Genomic DNA, 22741 nt, shown 5'->3' with positions numbered 1-22741 from the left:
ATTTTTGGCTTTGTAATTTCTTAAAATATGAGGAGATTTCCAACAGCAGATGTTACCTTTATAATTCCTTCGAAGAGAAACCTCCTTGTACAATCAAGTATAAAGAAATTTCCAGCTAGGGAAAATAGATGTTGATATATGGAAACATGCAATTTATGTAAGTTGGTGCAGAAGACTTTGTATAAAACTATGCCCAGTATAAGTCAAGTTATAATTAAGGTGAAATAAATGTGCACATATATGTATAGCAATATTATATATTATATATGCCATATTTAAACTATATAATAAATGGAGCAATAAGAAACATTTTTGTTTGTTTGTTTGTTTGTTTTTTGAGACGAAGTCTCGTTCTGTAGCCCAGGCTGGAGTGCAGTGGCATGATCTCAGCTCACGGCAACTTCCGGCCTCCTGGGTTCAAGTGGTTCTTCTGCCTCAGCCTCCAGAGTAGCTGGGATTACAGGCGCGCGCCACTGCACCCAGCTAATTTTTTGTATTTTTAGTAGAGACGGGATTTCACCATGTTGGCCACGCTGGTCTGGAACTCCCGACCTCAGGTAATCAGCCCGCCTCGGCCTCCCAAAGTGCTAGGATTACTGGCGTGAGCCACTGCGCCCAGCCAAGAAACATTTTTTTGCAGTGTTTTGATTACTAAACATGAAGACAAAAATGTTATATAATGTGGCCAAACTGTCTGAGAATCAGGAGTGGCAATCTCCTAGGCAAACCATCATGTACAAACAACCAATTTTAATATAAATTCATTGTCACATATGAACATAAATATAAAACTCTGTGTGTATTGAAAGGAGTAAGAGGACATGATCCAAAAAGTTATCAGTGGTCTTAATCAGTTTTATGACAGCGCTTTACTCTTTATCAGTGCATGGTTATTTCTGAATCCTTGGCAAACATCATGTCTTAATTACTAATGAGGAAGTGGTTTTAAGGCTTATCTCTAAGAGATAAATGGTAAATACAGATATAAAGATAAATACACACACACGTCCCTACATATCCAATAAAGTGGTAGGAAGCAATTGGAGACCACTTAATGGCATCGGAAAGTGTCTTCAAATGGTAAATGAAATCACAAGACAAATCTCTTGGAATGAGAGCTACTTGGGCGCTTCTCTTAAGACTCCAGCCAAATGGCTGCCAACAAGTCAACACATAAGACTTAGATCTCTATCCTGAAAATATAGAATTCCTTGGGAGCCTTACAGATGGATGAGCCAGGCAAGGACATGTGGTTTGGTACTTAGAGATAACCTCCCGGCCTTGAGTTTGTAGCATTTTCTTTTTCTGCTTAGGCCTGGATTCTTGAGTCTTGAATCCAGAAGCAGACAACGTGATAACTTGGGAAAATACTGGAGACGTAATGCTGAGTGAGCGAGAACACAACTGTGAAGGCTAAACCTATTGGAAATGCAGTTCTTAAAAAGAGAAGGCCTCAGTTTCGTTTCAAATGGAAACCAAAAGCAAAAGTGCAGCAGCGTGATAAGATTGTCCCAAACTGGGCAAAAGTAAGGCTGCCATGTTTCCTGGCGCCTTTTTCTTGCTGGTGTTTTTTTGGAGAGAAAGGGCGGGAGAAGGACTAGGGAGCGGTACTTGTTGGCATATCTGGAGCACGACTGCCATCGTGAGGAAATAGTTTTAAAATACCCTACGCCATTACAGCGTCCGTCCCGTGAGGTCTTTCGGTTTAGAAACGTCCGTTCAGCGGAGAAATTGAACAGGCCCTGACCCGAAATTGGGCTTCCCTGACTTCTCTGAGTTATTCCGGGAGCTCTGGGCAAAGACTTGATGCTAATATGACAAAGGTGATATCCAAGTGTAAAAGCCTGTTGTTGGCGAGGCCGGACGGAGCCAACAGCTGCCAGAAGTCCGGGCACAGGAAGTTGTCGGGTGGGGCTTCCGTTGAGGAAAACTTTCAGGGCCCAGTGCAGGGCTTGTGCCCATTGTCTCCTGTTCCTGCCCCTGTCCCTCAGAAGATGGTTAGGCCAATTCACCTTGTTCTGGAGCCACAGAACGTGAGCTCCTTGTGATAGCAGCATCACAACTCATAAAATAGGCTAATTTGAGGAGATACCTTATAACAGCATTTGTGCTTGCTGGGGGATCTCATACACAGCAAAAGTCTGGACCCCATTGCCTTAGAGCAAGGAGGGAAATGAAGAAGCATTGGGAGCCATCCCGCCGAGCCAAAAAAGGCCAAATCTCCTGCTTAGAGAGCAGAGGCATACACTAAGAGGCCAAAAAATGTTATGCCTATAGCCAAGGGCTGTCCCCTAATAGAGCTTTGCCGTCATCTCAGGTCTCTTGGTGGGGTTGGTGGGGAAGAAGGGAGGAGTGCTCATCTCTTTATTTGTTCTCCCAGAGGATGCTGAACTCCTTGAAGTCTAGTGATTCTCCTCATACATAACAATTGTTCTTCTCTGTTACTTCTTCATAAAAAGCTCCAGATGAGGATACCTGGTAAGCCTGACAACCCATACTTCTTGCTCCTAAGTTGGTGGAGAATGTCTAGAATTACTTGGGATTCATTGCATAATGGAGAAACATTCTGGCGCCCTCTTCTACTTTCCTCACTCAGTTAGCATTTGACCTCATAGAGTAGTTGAAGATGATTTTTTGTATGTGTGCTTGCGCGTAAGCGTCCTGTGACTAAAAAATTTAAAACTTTTTGTTTCTGTCGTATTTAAACCAACGGCAAAATTGGTAAAGGAATTAAACAGGCAATTTACAAAAGAAGAACTCCAGCTGTTTATTAAATAAATGAAAAGATACTCAATTTTACTAGTGTTTACAACGTTCCAATTACCTACACACATTGTGTTTATGTATATACTGTGTTAGTTCATAAATATATAAATATATGCACCAATATTTGCACCAATATAAATTTATAAATTTATAAATATATGCACCAATATTTGCACATATTCCTATATCTATGCACACATGCCTGTTATATATATATATTTATATGTACTATGTATATATGCATGCACATTAAGTTATATACAATTTTACAAATATAGAGGTATATATATAAAGACATGTATGTGTAAATGTGTGTGTGTGCACAATTAAAATAATTCTATTCACTTAAATATTATATTCAATTACATATTAATTATTTCACTTAAATATTCATTATAACTGATATTACAGTAAATAAATATAACTGAATTATATTAAGTTAAATATTAAATAATTCTATTCAGTTAAATGATTCTATTCAATTAAATATCCTATTTAGTATTCTTTTATCCCCAAGGCTTAGAACAGTGCCCGGAACTTGGCAGCAACTAGATAAATATTGGTTAAAGGAATGTATGATTTCCTCTACATATTGAGAGATCTGAGATGATAAACACCAAAGTGCAAATAGTAGTTACTGTACTACCATATACTGTTTATGAATGGGTGCTCATGCCTCTTTTTTAAAAAACATTTTTCACATGAAAGGATGCTTTATAAAAGATAAGAAACATCTATTGTTTTAATATATTTAAAAATACAATTCCAGATTATTAAGTATCATCAATAGTAAGAGTCTTTTTTTTTTTTTTTTGAGACAGAGTCTTGCTCTCTCGCCCAGGCTGGAGTGCAGTGGTGTGATCTTGGCCCACTGCAACGTCTGCCTCCCAGGTTCAAGCAATCCTCCCACCTCAGCTTGAAGTAGCTGGGATTACAGACATGTGCCACCATGCCTGGCTTATTTTATTTTATTTTATTTTATTTTATTTTTTGAGATGGAGTCTCGCTCTGTCGCCAGGCTGGAGTGCAGTGGTGCAATCTCGGCTCACTGCAACCTCCACCTCCCAGGGGTTCAAGCGATTCTGCTGCCTCAGCCTCCAGAGTAGCTGGGACTACAGGCACGTGCCACCACACCCAGCTAATTTTTGTATTTTTAGGAGAGACAGGGTTTCACCATGTTGGCCAGGCTGGTTTCGAACTCCTGGCCTCAAGTGATCCACCCGCCTTGGCCTCCCAAAGTGCTGGGGCACCAGGCATAGGGGAAACTGGACACATTGGAGGAGGTCAGAAAATTTTGAGATAAATTTTGTGAGGAAAATTAAATTGATCAAAATCCGTAATATGAATGAGACTCTTGAGAGATATTTTAGTCAACTTGAATATGTGTGTGTTTGAATGAACTATGAGTACACAGACCATCAAATGAAATGACTAGTAAATTATTCTAGGGGACAGAGACTAGAGGGAAGATGTCCAGAAAAAGAAAAGCAAACACAATTTAGTACATGGATCATCTCAAGATATTTACATTGTCATAGTATTGTATGCATTAAACATTGACACAAGCAATTATAGCTACATTGGGAGGATGGGAAGAAAGGAAGGATGTAAGTGAAGTAGTAATATTGATATTAGTGAAGTGTAGTGAGGGCAAAGAAAGTGAAGTATTCTTCTAGAAGGAAGAGTATATATTATGAATGTATGGGTTAGTTTATAAATTGGTAATATGGGCATTGTATTTAGGGATACATAAGCTAGTAAAAACTTACTCGCTAAGAGTGTTAAAAGTGTTTCAATCAGCCAGGCGCGGTGGCTCACGCCTGTAATCCCAGCACTTTGGGAGGCCGAGGCAGGCAGATCACGAGGTCAGAAGATCGAAACCATCCTGTCTAACACGGTGAAACCCCGTCTGTACTAAAAATACAAAAAATTAGCCGGGTGTGGTGGCGGGTGCCTGTAGTCCCAGCTACTCAGGAGGCTGAGGCAGAAGAATGGCGTGAATCCGGGAGGCGGAGCTTGCAGTGAGCCGAGATCGCACCACTGCACTCCAGCCTGGGTGATAGAGTGAGACTCCGTCTTAAAAAAAAAAAAAAAAGTGTTTCAATCTCGGAGGAATGTCAGAGATGGCATAATGTTGTTTGTAAAGTATTGTACAAATAACTAATGTTGAAAAATGTGTTCATGTATGATTTTGACTTAAAATCTTTAAAAACTGTATCTATCTATCTCTCTATCCGTCCATCCATCCTTGTGGTATATAGGCAGAATACTAAGATGATTCCATCTCCCTGTATAATTCCTTAAGTATGAGTGGGACCTGTGAATATGATAGATTATCACTTCTCTGATTCCTTTATATTATATGGCAAAAATGATAGGGTCTCAAAAGGGAGATTACCCTGGGGGAGCCTGATCTAATCAGGACAGGAAAAGAGGGCCCGGTGGTCTGAGATCTTCTCTTTTGCTAGCCTCAAAGAAGTAAGCAATTATGAGTTCTATAGCTGCAACAAAATGAATTCTGCCAACAACCACATGAGCTTCCCAGAGGATCTTGAGCCTCAGATGAGTCCCCAGCCCTAACCCACACCTTGATCGCAGCCTTGAGCTGAGGACCTACCTGAGCTATGCCCAGACTCCTGATGCACAGAAACTGAGATAAAAAAATATATGTCGTTTTAAGCTATTAAGTTTGAAGTAATTTGTTACATAGCAAGAGATAATAAATACAATGCTTACACACAGGGAAGAAAAAAAAAAAAAAAGAAAACCTAGTAAGGACTGAAAGTTTGTGTTACCTCAAAATTCGTATGTGAAAGCCTTAACCCACAGTGCGATGGTATTTGGAAATGAGACTTTTGGGAAGTAGTTAGGTTTAGATGAGGTCATAAGGGTGGAGCCTGCATTATGATTAGTGCCCCTATAAGGAGATGAAGGGACAGAGGTTTCTCACTTTGCCTTGTGAGCAACAGGAAGATGTCCATCTGCACACCTGGAAGAGGACCCTAGCCAGGAACTGGATTGGCTGCCACCATGATCTTGGGCTTCCCAGCCTCCAGAACTGTAAGAAATACATATAATTTGTTTAAAAATCTATGATGCTTTTATGGCAGCCCTCCCTGACTAAAACATCTAGAATAAAGTATGGAGAAATATTAAAACTGGTTTCCTCTAAGAAAATAATGTAGGAGATTCAGTTTACAAACTTTAAAGAACATATATTGACTATTGTTTTGTTAAGGAAAATAAAATAGTAAAATGCAAACCTGTGAATTCAGTGTAATGACATAAGTGAAAAAGGAGTGTGTGTGTGTTTGTGTGTGTGTGTGTGTGTGTTTGGACTTCCACATTTAGCATTGTAAAGAAGTGTATTGATAATTACAAAGACAAATTGGTCACATGACAGATGTACTGAATAACTATATGTTTTTAAGTGTATGAAAAAATAGATACACCAAAGTGCAAAGAAAAGTTACATCTGAAAACTGGTTTTAGATAAGAACTCACCTTTTTGTTTAATACATTTCTTCATTAAGAGTTTCCTAAGAACAGGCTAGGCCCAGTGGTTCATGCCTGTAAATCCAGCACTTTGGGAGGCTGAGATGGGAGGATCACTTAAGGTCAGGAGTTCAAGACCAGCCTGGCCAACATGGTAAAACCCCATCTCTACTAAAAACACAAAAATTAGTCAGGCGTGGTGGCGGGTTCCTGTAGTCACAGCTACTTGGGAGGCTGAAGCATGAGAATCACTTGAACTCAGGAAGTGGAGGTTGCAGTGAGCTGAGATTGCACCACTGCACTGCAGCCTGGGAGACAGAGTGAAAGACTCCGTCTCAAAAATAAATAAATAAATATAAAGGTACATTTGGTATGTCACATATGACATGTCAAACCAATGAGAGCTATATAGGCTATAAGAAAATAATCTCAGGAATTCGGCCAAATAACAGCCTTCCACCAAACAAAAAGATTAGTGTCTTCTACAAAATGGAGGAAGATTCCCTGGTAACCTAGAAAGCTGCGTCAAGGACCATGATGCCAGGTGACTAGAGATGACCTTTTCCAGGCCTGGAACTTATGGCGTTTTCTTCTCCCATTTCATCCTGGAATCCTGAGTCTTGTTCAACTTTAAGAAGTCAACTTAATAAATTGAGAAAATGCTGAAGAACTAATGTTGAGTGAAGAAGAGCTGAACTGTGAAGCCAAAGATCTGGTGGAAATTTAATGCTGGAAAAGGGAAGAGCCTGACCACGGCGGGGTGGTTAAGGACTCATTTTGATTTAAGATGGAAATAGAAAGCAAAAGCACAGTGGTGTGAACAAGTTTCCTCAAACTGGGCAAGAATTGAAACAGTTTTGTTTCCATGTGCCTTTGTCTTTTGTTGGCGTTTTTTCATACTGGATGGGCGGGAGAAGAGGCCCTGGGGACAGGGCTGGTTGACATTTCTGGAGCACTACTGCCATCGTGAGGAAATCAGTTGATGAAACTCCAAGCCATGAACAATTCCTCCCAAAAAACCACGATGTCAAGGAAGGTTGCACCTGTGGGGAAGTTGGGACGGCTTCTGGCCTCAAGCGTGATGTCCTTGCCTTCATCTCTCAGACCTTCTAGGATCTGTGGACAAAGGTGTGATATAGTTGTAGAAGTGGCCAGAACTGACCAGGGAGCAGGCAGGAAATTCATGCATAGGAAGTCCTGGAGGTGGGGCTTTTGTGTCCTCCCAGTACAGGAAGAACTAGAGGAAGCAGTTTACTGCTAAGTGCAGGGCTTCTGATCATTTGCCTCCTGCCCCTGCTCCTTGTTGTAGAGGCAGACAGTCTGGGACACAGTCCTCTAGCACACTGGGGCCTGGGATATGAGCCCCATTTGGCAGTAGTGTCGGAGCTCAGAGTACAGGGGGAAAATTCCCACTATTTATTGTAGAGCATATATTGAAGAATGCATTCAGAGCTGAGAGGCAATAGATAATTGCCAAGAAGGGTCAATAACTCTCAGGAGTGTCTTGGAGACATGTGGTAAAGCATCCCTTAATGATCCCAGATGTCTTGTGAAGGTGAGAGGTCATTGCTGATCTCCTGATCTCACTTAAAACAGACCGAAAGAGAAGGCCTGAACTAGATGGGTTAGCGTGCCTGCCTTCGAGCTGCATTTTGACTAGGTCGTATGTTTGAAGTAGGGTAGACAAATGTGTGGAGACAGAACTGTGGATGGCACTAGCAGTGGCCTCAGCTCAGTAATTCCTCAGGCTCAAGAATGTTGTGCTCACCTCACCTGGCTATACTTAATAGAGGCTAACAGGCCTGATTGCCGATGGAAACAATTTCATTGTTTCAGGCATAATAAAAATAACAGCAAAAACAGGAAACTGCAAGCAATTATTTGTCAGTGTTTACTGCCCTTCAACCATTGACATCCATTACAGATCATTAGCTATTCCAAGATGAAAAGTTAAAGAGAAACAATTCAGCAAGGAAAGAGAAAAGGAACCAGGCACAAACTTCGCAGAAGAAAAAGGCCACGGAACAACAAAGCCCATTGGCAGAGGTTCTCAAATTCACCAATACTCAAGTAAATTACAGTATGACAAAGTCTCAACCATTCCCCACCTCTTCAAAATATCCCTAAGTAAGTTACTGAACATCAAACCACTGATAACACCTAGTTTGTGTGAACATTTGTAGAATTGGACAAGTTCCCGTGAGGTGGGAAGCATTGTCAATTGGTTTAACTATTTGGTGGGCAATATGTGTGCATCATTTAACCTTTCACATGAGCACACTCTTTGTCCAGAGTCAAGGTCACGTTCCCATAGGAGACAGGAGTGCAGAGATGAGCAGGTTCATTCAGCTTTCCTCTGCAACGTCAGAGAGTGGGGAGGAGCAAAGGGTCTATTCTCTAGTAGATTGACTCCACATGTTTCAGCTATACCAGGTAGTCCTCTTAAGTCCTTGAAAAGACTGAATTCCATTCTCAGTGTCCACATCAGTAAAGATATTCCACCTCTTTGATTAGGGGTTAAAGCAAATTATTGACTCTTTGGGATCAAACCATCCTAGTTTACTAATACAAGAAAACAGGCCAGGTGCGGTGGCTCACACCTGTAATCCCAGCACTTTGGGAGGCTGAGGCAGGCAGATCACGAGTTCAGGAGACCGAGACCATCCTGGCTAACATGGTGAAACCCCGTCTCTACTAAAAATACAAAAAATTAGCTGTGCATGGTGGCGGGTGCCTGTAGTCCCAGCTACTCGGGAGGCTGAGGCAGAAGAATGGCGTGAACCTGGAAGGCGGAGCTTGCAGTGAGTCGAGATCCCGCCACTGCACTCCAGCCTGGGCGACAGAGCAAGACTCCGTCTCAAAAAAAAAAAAAAGGAAAAAATAAAGTCTATCTCTCTCTACTTATTCCATATATGACTACTGTAAGTTGAGTGCATATATATGAATTCTAAAGAATGAATTTGCAGTCTTCTAATGAAGCTACTCATTGTGTCTACCTTCCTGGAGTAATTATTTTAAGGCCATGCCCTCAAGTATTAACGTTATACATGTCTCCACGTTTGAAATAGTAACAAGCAAGGTTTACATTGGAAATCAAGAAACAAAGGTATACCCTTCAGGTTTTAAAATAGCCTTCAGTGTGAGAATCAGTTTCTCTGAAAATTATACATTGCTCTGTTTACATATGGAAATTTAAAAAAATCACTTTTTATGGTGAAGAAAACAAAAATCTTTGGGCAAATTTATAAGTAACACAAAATCCAACCATCCGAAGGATATTTAATGACCCATGCGGTGGCCTTATAATAAAAGGGAAAAGCAAAAGGAAAAATTTCAAAACCCAAGGAGATCTGCAAACTATGGGGAAGCCTAAAGTCATACCAACAAACCCATGAGTGCTCACACATACATGTACTCATGCAAATATTCAAATGGAATAGATTTAGAAGAGAGCAGAAGAAAGAATATCAAAATACTCATGCTTGTTTTCATGGACTGCTCAGCATTTTCTCTAAAGGATCATGTACAGAGATCATCTCTGGTACGAAAGAGTGGCACTAAAGAGGCAAGTTTTCTGGGGGTCCTGATGTACTCAACTCCCTGAAGGATATCTTGTCAGGCCTACAAGGAATCTTCATCAGAAAAAGGCTAAGGAGCAGGCACAGAGAACAATACTTGCTAATCTTAATGAACAGTTAGATCCTGAGCCTTAAAAGCCTCATCTTCCTTAGAAGAAAGCTAAAGAAACCATTTCTGTCCCATTAAGAGAGATGAAATGAGAGCAGATCCCTCCACGTGGGTATGCCTTCACAATGGACCCTAGAAAAAAATACTGCAAAGCCACTATAGCTGTTAACTCCTGGGCTCAGAGAATACCTTCAGGCCTTCTGGTTGTGTATATCTGCACTCTTATTGATGTTCTGGAATTTATTGACTTGGCACAGTGACACATGCTCCTTTTCCTCAGATCCTTCTTGCTCTAGGCAACAGAGGCACCAGACTTTTGGTGTCCCTGAGACCTCCAGCTGCTGTTAGATGCCACCTTGAATGAGATTCATTTCCCCCTCCTCACATTCTAACGTTGCTAATATTGGGGCCCATACCCCAAAGTACAGGGATATCTTGTGCCAGCCCAAATGTCTCATGGTCTAAGGGGCAGGGTCAGGAGACCAATGCCCAGAAGCTGTGTGTAGACTGTAGTTTTTCTATAGTCCTGCCCACAGTGAGAGGAAACCAAAGCCCTGCATAGTCCTGGTACCTTACTTAGCAGCTTCTTCACGGAGATTTTGCCTTTGTCCAGACTGAACTCTTAGGAAAGCCTAAGAGTTGAAGTTGAGAAGGCCCATCTTGGGGTCAGGCCCTGTTGAACTTTTGAATTTGCTACATCTTTCTTAACTGCTAGGTAGGAGGGAAGTTCAAACCCGAAGCTTTTGCTTTTGTCAAACTACTTCCTCGCGATGGCAGTATGGGCCCAGAAAAGCCAACTAACCCTGCCCCCAGGCCTTCTTCTCCCTCCCATTCCATCTGAAAAAAAAACACCACTAACAGGCAAAGCCACCAGGAAATATGGCTACCTTGTGTCTTGCCCAGTTTGAAGAAACTTGCTCACACCGCTGCGCTTTTGCTTTTGGTTTCCATATACAATCAAACTGAAGCCTAAAACCACCCACTCTCATTAGGCATCTTTTCTTTTCAGTAATTCAGTTTCCTCTACTACAGCTTCATAGATCTCATCAGTCACCATTAGATATGCAGGATTTTCCCCATTTTCAAGTTTTCTGATACAAGGTTCAAGTCCCAAGGAGTCCGTGCATGAGGAAAAGATATTGCTGGAACTCCAAAGCTTGTATGAGGCTTGGCTATCTGTCTCCATCAGACATTGTGGTCTTTGACCTGGCTCATTTCCCAGGCTCTTATGGCGTACTCCATTTTCTGGCTCACATATTTTAGAAAGTAACCAAAATGGCATCCTTCTTTTTAAATGTCTTTCCAGATGGAGAACTCACTAATAAATATTTCAGTTGCTCAAACTTGATGTTCAAAATAAATACTCATATTTAGCTATTATCATTTAAAGACATCAGAGTTAAGCTGTTCCATAGGTTTTGAACTAATATGTTAAAACATTATCAACTTTATCGTATGACCTTTTCTTACACTTTTATATTTTTATGCCTCATATATATTCATGTTTTAATTTTCACATACACGATGCTTTGAATGAATAAAGAAACAACACATTTTAAATAATTAATTGGGCAGTTAGGTAGAGAATGTACATTGTGTATCCTCCTTAGATAATTGTATAATTTATTGTCCAAGTTGGACAACTGTGTGAACTGTGACTTCCTAAGGCACACTGAAAGGAATGTTCACCCTATTTATCATTCCACAGTCTTGAGACAAACACTGATCACATCTTTATGCTTTATTTACCTAAATATATTGAAAATTTTTTTTTTTTTTGAGATGGAGTTTCGCTCTTGTTGCCCAGGCTGGAGTGCAATGGCACAATCTCAGCTCACTGCAACCTCCGCCTCCCGGGTTCAAGCGATTCTCCTGCCTCAGCCTCCCTAGTAGCTGGGATTACAGGCATGTGCCACCACACCCAGCTAATTTTGTATTTTTTTTTTAGTAGAGATGGGGTTTCCCCATGTTGGTCAGGCTGATCTCAAACTCCCGACCTCAGGTAATCTGCCCGTCTCGGCCTCCCAAAGTGCTGGGGTTTCTATTTTTGAGACAGAGCCTTGCTCTGCCACCCAGGCTAGAGAGCAGTGACGCAATTTCGGCTCACTGCAACCTCTTGCTTCCTGGGTTCAAGTGATTCTCCTGCCTCAGCCTCCCAAGTAGCTGGGATTACAGGCGTGTGCCACCATGACCAGCTAATTTTTATATTTTTAGTAGAGACGGAGTTTCGCCGTGCTGGCCAGGCTGATCTCGAACTCCTGACCTCAGGTGATTGGCCCGCCTTGGCCTCCCAAAGTGCTGGGAGTACAGGTGTGAGCCAGTGCGCCTGGCCAATAAATTTTAATTTGTATATACACATACATGTTTACAAAAATTGGGCATTGTCCTGCATATTTTTTCTTTTATACTTTTTCTCTTGGTTATATTATGAGCATTTTGACAGTTGTACTTTAGTTATCCAAAAGTATAATTTAAAAATATGAAAATAGCTATTTATTTATAAGAAATAGAAATATTTCTATTTATATAAATATTTATAAGTAGAAATATTTAAAATTAAAAGAAATAGACTCTTTCCATACAGAATATTTAGAAAATATGGAATTCAGATAAGTGAACACAAAATGACCTATCGTATTACTATAATCTGTATGTATTTTTTCTTTAAACACCAATTGCATAATAGCGTATGTTGGATTTTTTTCCCTGATATTTCTATTTTCTCCTCTTTAATCCACTCTTCATTTTTCTCTACTTCTCTGTGTATCAAATGGCTAATCTGTATGGACTACGTAATCTGGCTGTTTTGCTCTATGTCCTGGTTATGTTCTCCTATAAAGGATTCTGGCAGGATTTCAGGAGTAGGTTAGGTATTTATTTAATCAGATCTATGGGTTTGACTCCATCCCTTAGCCAAATACCACTGTCTTAACAGTATCTAGGAGGAGTAATTGAAATATTTGGCAAACAGCCTTAACGAATACCCATATACCCATATAGTTAAACAACGTCGGCATTTTTAAAAATTAAAACATTAGAACCTGAATGTGACTGTATATTTCTACATTCCCAACTCTAATTTATCTTTTTTTTTCTGAGCCAAAGGGGTCCTTGGGCCTATAGGTAGCTAGGGATAAGTGGGGTCTTTATGGGAATTTCTCCCTTGAGCTGCTCGCCAGGCTGGAGTGCAGTGGCGCTATCTCGGCTCACTGCAACCTCTGTCTCCTGGGTTCAAGCAATTCTTCTGCCTCAGCCTCCTGAGTAGCTGGGACTACAGGCGCATGCCACCAAGCCCAGCTAATTTTTGTATTTGTTTTAGTAGAGAAGGGGTTTCACCACATTGGCCAGGATGGTCTTGATCTCTTGACCTCGTGATCCTCCCGCCTCAGCCTCCCAAAGTGCTGGGATTACAGGCGCGAGCCACCACACCTGGCCAGAATTTTTAAAGCTTGCAATGAAAAGGAACAGATTGTGGAAAGGGCTTGGCCTGATAAACAGGTGGACTAATAATTGGAAGGTCAACTGAGTCGGACTTATTTTTGCCAGTTGTTCCCCTATGCCAAGAATACAAGATAGAACTGAATTTGTTACCTGAGTCCTCCCTGGACCTGAGACTTGGAGAATGCAAGAAAACCAATAAAAGTTGGGAGGCTTCCTCAAAGTGCCTTGGAAGTGAGCTGACAGCTTGCCTAATCTAGATCTTAAGAATGTGAATTCTGAAGCCTGACTAATCCGATTTTAAAATTTGTTTCTAACTATTCTTCTGTGACTTTGCATAAGATATTTAAACTTTCTTTGCAGCTGGGCACGATGGCTCATGCCTGTAATCCCAGCGCTTTGGGAGGCTGAGGCGGAGGGATCACAAAGTCAGGAGTTCGAGACAAGCCTGACCAACAAGGTGAAACCCCGTCTCCACTAAAAACACAAAAGAAAATTAGCTGGGCATGGTGGCAGGTGCCTGTAACCTCAGCTACTCAGGAGGCTAAGGAAGGAGAATCGCTTGAACCCAAGGAGAATCGCTTGAACCCAGGAGGCGGAGATTGCAGTGAGCAGAGACCACACCACTGCACTCCAGCCTGGGCAACAGAGCAAGACTGTGTCGTAAAAAAACAAAAACAAAAACAAAAAACAAATACAAAAAAAACTTTCTTTGCTATCTGTCCTCGTTAAGTAAGTGGCTAGAATCATACTACTTACATTAGAAGGATGTTGTGAAGAATAAATATATGAATTTGTATTCAGATCCTTAGAATATTCCCTGGTATGTGGTTAAGTGTTCGATATTTGTTAGCTGTTGTCCTTGATGGTGGTATTCCAGTAGCTGACAGGAGTAAAGAACACTTTATACTCTACCACTTGTGGAATTTCAGCTACTTGTTACTTAGTAACTCCAACAAAATAAATTGTAGCCCACTTAAGAGGCATAAGCAGCCTTAGGCCCCTAACAGCCTCTGAACAAGCCAACCTTTGAATCAGCAAATACAGTAGCTAGATGAGAAAAATGACAACTTGAATTAAAAAACAAATATGAAATTATTAAGATTCAGATGCCTCCCAAAAGCCTTTATTTAGGAAAATGCTAAACCATTAGGAAAAGTTTTGAAAGGGAGATCAACTGACATTGAATGACAGGTTAGAAGGATCAACTGCATAACATATCTCAAAACAAAGGAAAAAATAAAGCAATGGGAAAAATAAGGAAAAGTTAATAACCTTAAAGATCTAAGGTTTTAACATATTACTAAAAGATGTTACAATAGGGAAAAAATAGAATAAACAAGGCAAAATTTAAGGCAACAAGTAGAAGAAAACTTCCCACAATTGAAGAAGGCCCAGATTGTAGAGTCTCACTATGGTATAGAATGGAATAAAGATATGCACTAAGCATATGTTGGTAAAATACTAGATTATTAAAAAGTCACCTTATAATCTTCCCAGGTAAAAATTAAAACTTACAAAAGAAATATTGGAATGAGACTGCATTCTGACTTCTCCTCAACACTGGAAAACAAGTATCAATGGAATAACATCTATAGACTATTAGGAGAGAGAGAATACAACATAACCATTGTGTGTCTCCAGCCAAGAAATTATTCATCAGTCAGGCTGAACAGAAGTTCCTTGTGCATATGGAAACCTTCAGATAATATATCATCCACATATCCTGTATAAGGATAATACTTGAATAAATATCTAGCCATGGCCAGGCGTGGTGGCTCACGCCTGTAATCCCAGCACTTTGGGAGGCTGAGGCAGGTGGACCACCTGAGGTCAGGAGTTCCAGAGCAGCCTGGCCAACATAGTGAAACCCCGTCTCTACAAAAATTACAAAAATTAGCCTGGCATGGTGGTGGGCGCCTGTAATCCCAGCTACTCGGGAGGCTGAGGCAGGAGAATCGCTTGAACCTGGAAGGCAGAGGTGGCAGTGAGCCGAGATCTCGCCATTGCACTCCAGCCCAGGTGACAGAACAACATTCTGCCTCAAAAAAAAAGAAAAAAAAGAAATCTAGCCAAGTGAATATTCCAGAAAAGAGAACTGAAGTGGATGAAGGAGAAACAGGAATAAAGACCTTACACTCTTTATAAATGGAAAACATAAGCACTCTAAATAGTCATAATTGAGGGACTATACTGCAAAGGACATAACATGAGTACAGAATAAAAATATTAAAGAATTTTAACAAATCTTAATTGGGAAAAATATAAAAGGACGAATTGGAATACATATTTTAATGGACACAACATCTTGGGTTAGTTTTGAGGAAGAATATTAGGTACCTTGAGCTAAGAAATAGTGTGCTTTGGGGGACTTTATAGTACTTTGTTTCGGGCAACATTAGAAAAATGTGTGGCTATTGGTAGACATGGAGAAATGAAGGTAACTATTAATGTAAATTAACAATTGGTAAAAAGATATAATCAACAACTCAAACATCAAAAACGAAGTGGAAAAAAAGTAATAAACGTAATGTAGGAAGGCAGGAATAAAGTTAAGTGTTTTCTTCATTACAGTAAACGTGAGTGGACACAATTATCTTCTCAAAAGACAGAAGTCATTATATTGGGCTAAAATACAAAAAGCAAAACAATAACGACAACAACCCTATACAGTGCTTTTAAAAATTAAGTCACTTAAAGCCAAGAATTATAGGAAGTTTTGAAAATTAAGGTTGGGGCAAATAAATATTATACCAAAGGAAAGTAGCAGTACCAATATTAATATCAGACAAATGCGCTTTTGAAGTGAAAAGCACTAAAACATAAAAAGAAGGACATTTTGCAATGATAAATACAGTAGTACTGAACCAATAAATCAATTGTCATAGAACTGATACCTTTATGACACTGCATTTTCCTATGTTTGATCATGGTGTCTGCATTTATTTCAATCTTCTTTACTATTACTTAGTAATTTTTTTTTTTTTTTTTTTTTTGAGACAGGGTTTCGCTCTTGTTGCCCAGGCTGGAGTGCAATGCCATGATCTCGGCTTACCGCAACCTCCACCTCCTGGGTTCAAGCGATTCTCCTGCCTCAGCCTCCCAAGTAGATGGGATTACAGGCATGTGCCACCACGCCTGGCTAATTTTGTATTTTTAGTAGAGATGGGGTTTCTCCATGTTGGTCAGGCTAGTCTCGAACTCCCGACCTCAGGTGATTTGCCTGCCTAGTCCTCCCAAAGTGCTGAGATTACAGGAATGAGCCACTGTGCCCGGCCTACTTAGCAATTTTATTCGATTTTCAAATGAAAAATCTTACACATCTTTTATTCCTAGTTAATTTATTTTTGTTTGTTTTTTTGAGACGGAGTTTCATTCTTGTTGCCCCAGTGCAATGGTGCAATCTCAGCTCACTGCAACCTCCGCCTCCTGGATTCAAGTGATTCTCTTGCCTCAGCCTCCCAAGTAACTGGGATAACAGATGCCTGCCACCACACCTGGCCAATTTTTTTGTATTTTTAGTAGAGACAGGGTTTCCCCATGTTGACCAGGCTGATCTCGAACTCCTGACCTCAGGTGATCCACCCGCCTCGGCCTCTCAAAGTGCTGGGATTACAGGCGTGAGCCACCGAGCCCGGCCTATCCCTAGTTCGTTTATAGTTATTGGTGCTATTGCACATGGTGTCTTCTTTAAATTTATGTTTTCTAATGCCCTTTGCTATATAGAAATACAGTTTACTTTTATATATTGATCTTATGCCCAGTTTGATGTATTCTCTTATTTTACACATGTATAAAATTATATAATATATATCACATTTTACTTTTCTTCTTTTCTAATCCTGTTTTCATTTCATTTTTCTTTTTTCATTGCCTTCAGGACTCTTTTTGGTAGAATTGCTATAACTGAGTAGACTTCTATTATTCGTGGCTGTGAAAGGAATTCTTTAGCTATTTTCCCATTAAGCATTATGTTAGATGTAGGTTTTTGTAGATATCTCTACTAAATTGAACGTGAAAACGTCCTAAATTCTCCTTCTAGGGTGAATGTGAATTTTCAGTTCCTTTTCCAGGAAAAAGGTGGACTCTTTTTCCCTATTTCTTGAATCTGGGCTGTCTTTGTGACTTGATTTAGTTAATAAAATTCTGAAGTCATGGTGTGTCAGCTCTGAGTCTCACAAGACTTGTGTGCTTCCACTTTTCCTTGCAAACCTGCTACCAGTGTATGAATATGCTCAGGCTGGCCTGTTGCAGGATGGGGAGGAGAGACCAGCAGTCTACAGTGAATTTACCGCCAAACATGTAAGAGATAGCATTAGCAGAGCTGCCAACCTGACCCAGTGCTGATGCCAGATGCTTGACAATCCAGGCAAGACCATGATAACAACAACACAGTATATTTGTAGATTCTTTTTTTTTTTTTTTTTTTTTTGAGACAGAGTCTTGCTCTGTCGCCCAGGCTGGAGTGCAGTGGCATGATCTTGGCTCACTGCAATCTGTGCTTCCCAGTTTCAAGCAAATCTCCTGCCTCAGCCTCCTGAGTAGCTGGGACTACAGGGGCATGCCACCACGCCCAGCTAATTTTTGTAATTTTAGTAGTGACAGGGTTTCACCACGTTGGCCAGGCTGTCTCGAACTCTTGACCTCAGGTGATCCGCCTACCTCAGCCTCCCAAAGTGCTGGAATTACAGGCGTGAGCCACCGCACTTGGCCTTACTTGTAGATTTTTTAGTTATGATAAGTGCTTGTTTTTTAAGCCACTGAGTTAAAAAATAGTTTTTCACAGAGCAATGATTAAATGATATAATAACCAGATTATGGAAGTTCCTTTATATTCGTGGCTTCCTAAAAGTTTATATTGTAAGTGTTGTTGAATTTACCAAATATTTTTATTTTTCTGCATCAATTGAGATGACCATATACTTTTCTCCTTTATTTGGAAAAGTGGTGTATGACATTTAGTCCTTTTGCACTGTTTTAACTCCCTTTCAGTCATGAGATAAATCCAAGTTGATCATAGTTTATTGTCTTTTACAGAACTATGGATTAAATATGCTCATATCTTTCAATTTTTAAGTCTCCACTTATAATTGAAGTGAGTTTGTATTTTTCTCTTCAGTCACAATCTATGTTTGATTTAGGTACCAATATTATAAAAGTTGCTCAGAATATGTTGGGAAGTAATTCATCTCTATTTCCCCTCTAAAATATTTTGAATAAGATTGGAATCATCTTTTGCTTAAAAATTCATAAAACCGGACGGGCATGGTGGCTCCTGCCTGTAATCCCAGCACTTTGGGAGGCCCAGGCGGGCGGATCACCTGAAGTCAGTAGTTTGAGACCAGCCTGGCCAACATGACGAAACCCCATCTCTACTAAAAACACAAAAATTAGCTAGGCATGGTGGCATGCACCTGTAATCCCAGCTACTTGGGAGGCTGAGGCAGGAGAATCACTTGAATCCAGGAGGTGGAGGTTGCGGTAAGCCGGGATGGCACCATTGCACTCCAGCCTGGTCACAAAGAGTGAAACTCCATCTTAAAAAAAAGAAAAAGAATTCATAGAACCAACCTGTAACCATGTGGGATAAGTGCTTGTGTTAAAGGAAAATCCCTAAGTGTGTTTTACTTTTTAATCGTTATACTTCCCTTCAGGCTTTTTCTATCTTCTGCTCTTTGCCACCTGTGAGGTCCCTGAAAATGAAGGCCAATACTACCCAGGTAAGCAAATACCCGAAAGGCCAAAAAGACTGGGTAATCTGGTGTTTCCGTTAATTCTCTCTATTAGAGTTTTAATCTGAGACTTTCTCTTTTGTGAATTCTTTGACACTTTTAAGGAGAATTTTGTATTTCGTCCTATATATTTTGTTTCCATTGGAGAGATATGGAGGAGAAATGGTCCAAATATTATAGCCAACCATAAACAAAAACTGAATTACTCCTAAATCTATTTAACAAGTTGAAATATGACTAAGCTGTTCAGTAATATTTGTCATTTATTTCAATGAATATTTACCTTAACTTTCTGAGGAAACTAATTTCAAATGAGAAGAAATACAATGAAAACAAACAAAAATAAAGTGAAATAAAAAATTTAAAATATAAGGCACAAAATTAATGATATGAGAAAGTGCTTGTGTTCCCGTGTTAAAAGACGAAATCATGAGACAACCTTTTAGTAACTTCTGATAGGGGTTTATACGTATTTATATACGTATACTACTCAAAGTGGGCATTTATGGCATGAAGTGATGAGTGGTATCTAAGCCTTCCTCTTAGGGCTCCAAGCAAACAGTTGCCTCTCATTTTACAGAGTCTAACCCCGTAAATGGAGAAAGACTCCTTGAGGGCATGAATATTGACAAAGGCTATCTCCTTGACCAAATTGTAGATAGGCTCCTCTGAGCCCTCTTTTTGACTGAGCTCATTCTTCAGTCCTGTCTTTGGCTTGCCTAGTCCGGTTTTAATAAGAATCTTAACTCAGTTTGGCAAGAATTCGCCTACCCTTGATGTCTCCTCTCTGTGATGTTCCATGCACTGACCCCCCTCACTCTGCTCCTTGACTATAAATCTCCAGCTGTCTTTGCTATGCTCAGAATGGAGACTGATCTATTTCTCACCTATTGCAATGTCCCTATTGCAGTAGTCTTGAATAGTCTTCCTTATCACTTTAACAAGTGCCGGAATAATTTTCTCTTTAACAATAGCAAGCCAAGTTAAGGAACATGTGGCCTGCTGCCTAGAAATGCCCCAATCCTGCCCTTAATTTTTCAAAATTGTCTTCTTCCTCCTAGGCCTAGCTCCTTGAGGCTTGCCCCTAGACGTAAACAATTTGATCATGTAGGGAAAATGCTTGAGATGTAAAACTGAGTTAAGAGCAGAACTGCAAAGACTAGGTTAAGTGGAAATTGAGTTCTTGAAAGATAATATTGCCTGATAAAAGTGGGTGGGTTAGGGTGGGATCTGAACATGGCGGTGGTGGTAGCTGCTAAGGCGCTGAAGGGCCGGGGGGATGGAGGGCAAGAAATGCCCGCGTCCTCCGGGGGATTCTCGCAGGAGCCACAGCTAACAAGGCTTCCCATAACAGGACCCAGGCACTGCAAACCCACAGCTCCCCAGAGGGCAGGGAGGAACCTGAACTCCTATACCCCGAGATGGAATACATTCCCAGAAAGAGGGGCAAGAACCCCATGAAAGCTGTGGGACTGGCCTGGGCCATCGGCTTCCCTTGTGGTATCCTTCTCTTAATCCTCACCAAGCAGGAAGTGGACAAGGACCGTGTGAAGCAGATGAAGGCTCGGCAGAACATGAGGGTGTCCAACACGGGCGAGTATGAGAGCCAGAGGTTCAGGGCCTCTTCCCAACGTGCCCCGTCCACTGTTGTTGGGTCTGAGGTGCAGACCTGAGGAACCATGCAACTCTCCTAAACTATTGACTGTGAAGTCCTCAGGTTTGGCCGGGATTCCAGTTCTTGCCTCTGAGGTCCACCAGAGGGCGCACGAAGCCCGGGCTGCTGCCAACCTCTACCCCGCCCCAAACCCAGGAGCCAACCAAAGGCAAACAAAGTTATTGAGTGTTTAGTGGGGGGGGGGCGGGGAAGTGGGTAGTTTAGGCCTTGGTTTGATTTAAGATGGAAACAAAAGCAAAATTCCAGCAGTATGAGCAGGTCGCCCCAAACTGGGCGAAATGCAAGGCAGCCATGTTTGGTGGCGCCTTTATCTCTGAGTGGCGTTTTTTCACACAGGAAGGGCGGGAGAAGAGTGCCCCAAGGCAGGTTTCCTTGAAAATATGCAGCACTACTGCCCCTGTGAGGAAATCACTTAAAGACAGAATACGCCATTACAGCGTTCTTCCCTTGAGGCCCCGCTGTTGGGGAAGGTCTGGTCTGTGGGTAGGTGGAAGAGGCTGGGGCTTCATGCTGAGCCTCCTTGCCTTCTCCTCTAAGGCCTTAACAGAGACCTGGATATTGGTGGTATCTTGGTATAAAACCTGGAGAGTGAGGGGCTTGGAGTGAACCATCAGCTGCCAGGCGGTACTGGCACAGAAGTTGTGGGGCGGGGCCTCACTTCCTCCTGGTGTGGTCAGGACTGGAGGGACCCACTCAAACACAAATGCAAGCTCTTGTGGGCATCTGTCTCCTATTCCTGCCCCTTGGAGCAAGAGTTAGCAGGCTTTCACGTGGTACCACCATCCTATGATGAAGGCCTTATTATATACAAGGACTCCTCAAAGAAGCTATGGGACGTTGGTTTCTTGTGGCAGCTGTGTCAGAACACAAAGAACAGGCCAATTCCAGATGACATTGCAGAGGCAAGTGTGCTTGCTGAAGATCTCAGGTCAAACATCTAGATTCACTGCCTGCAGCCAGGAGGAATTAAGAAGTGGGGCCACGTAGCCAAACCAAGAAGTAATGAAACGTCTAAAGGAGTAGATATGAAAAAACAGATGGAGAAGAAGTAATCCAAATATGTTAGCCAAGCATAAACAAAAACTGAAGTATAATTCAATCTAATTTAGATGTTTTACATATGACTAAGCTGTTTCAACACAGACAGTGAAAAGGATTGAAAATGAACACACATTTCCAAGTCCTTGCCTGCCAGAGGTGTCATTCCTTGTGATACCACTCTATGACTTCATACATGCCTGTTGTAGAAGGAACATTGCAAAGAAATGTGATTATTTCTAGAAGTGCAAAAATCAGGTGGCAAAAATGATGTCACTGAAGATCATGAAGGAGGACACGTTAGCACATCATCCCTCCACAAAAGCAACAACGAGCCAGGCATGAACTAGAAAGAAGTGTCGGCCCCGCCCCGTGGCTCATGCCTGTAATCCCAGCACTTTGGGAGGTCGAGGCCGGTGGATCACGAGGTCAGGAGATCGAGACCATCCTGGCTAACACGGTGAAACCCTGTCTCTACTAAAAATACAAAAAATTAGCTGGGCCTGGTGGCGGGCGCCTGTACTCCCAGGTACTCGGGAGGCTGAGACAGGAGAATGGCGTGAACCTGGGAGGCGGAGCTTGCAGTGAGCCGAGATCGCTCCACTGCACTCCAGCCTGGGCGACAGAGCGAGACTCCGTCTCAAAAAAAAAAGAAAGAAAGAAAGAAGTGTCAGAATCCACTTTTACAGAACTCTAGAGCTTGACAAAAACTTACAACACCCAGGGAAGCCTTGATGAAGAAATAAGTGACTGCTTTGTGGTGAGAGAGCAAGAGAGCTTCGGCATTTTAAATTACCTACCATCCCCCAGCCTCCACAGTGCCTTCAGTATAGCTCCTACCCTCGTGCATAGGTATAATACAGAACTTATTCTCAAATAATTGTTGCATTCCAGTTTGACCTGTCTTTTG

The 22741-nt window shown here is 41.3% G+C and overlaps 1 long non-coding RNA gene and 1 pseudogene across 6 annotated transcripts in view; both read left to right on the top strand.

Moving 5' to 3' along the window:
* Nucleotides 1–22741, top strand: part of LOC101153527 (uncharacterized) — a 137233-nt gene that overhangs the window by 6552 nt on the left and 107940 nt on the right. For 3 of the 6 annotated variants that reach the window (XR_010132571.1, XR_010132575.1, XR_010132574.1), the window contains exon 3: nucleotides 19041–19106. The exons of the other annotated variants lie outside the window; for them this stretch is intronic. This is a non-coding gene — a long non-coding RNA (uncharacterized lncRNA). The remainder of the gene's footprint in view (nucleotides 1–19040; nucleotides 19107–22741) is intronic. 6 annotated transcript variants of the gene reach the window in all.
* LOC101152799 (probable hydrolase PNKD) lies at nucleotides 20355–21824 on the top strand (annotated as a pseudogene).

The sequence above is a fragment of the Gorilla gorilla genome, chromosome X, assembly GCF_029281585.2.
Source record: "Gorilla gorilla gorilla isolate KB3781 chromosome X, NHGRI_mGorGor1-v2.1_pri, whole genome shotgun sequence".
Classification (NCBI taxonomy): Eukaryota; Metazoa; Chordata; class Mammalia; order Primates; family Hominidae; genus Gorilla; species Gorilla gorilla.
The sequence above is the reverse complement of the archived record's forward strand: the minus strand, read 5'-3'. Positions and strand labels throughout refer to the sequence as shown.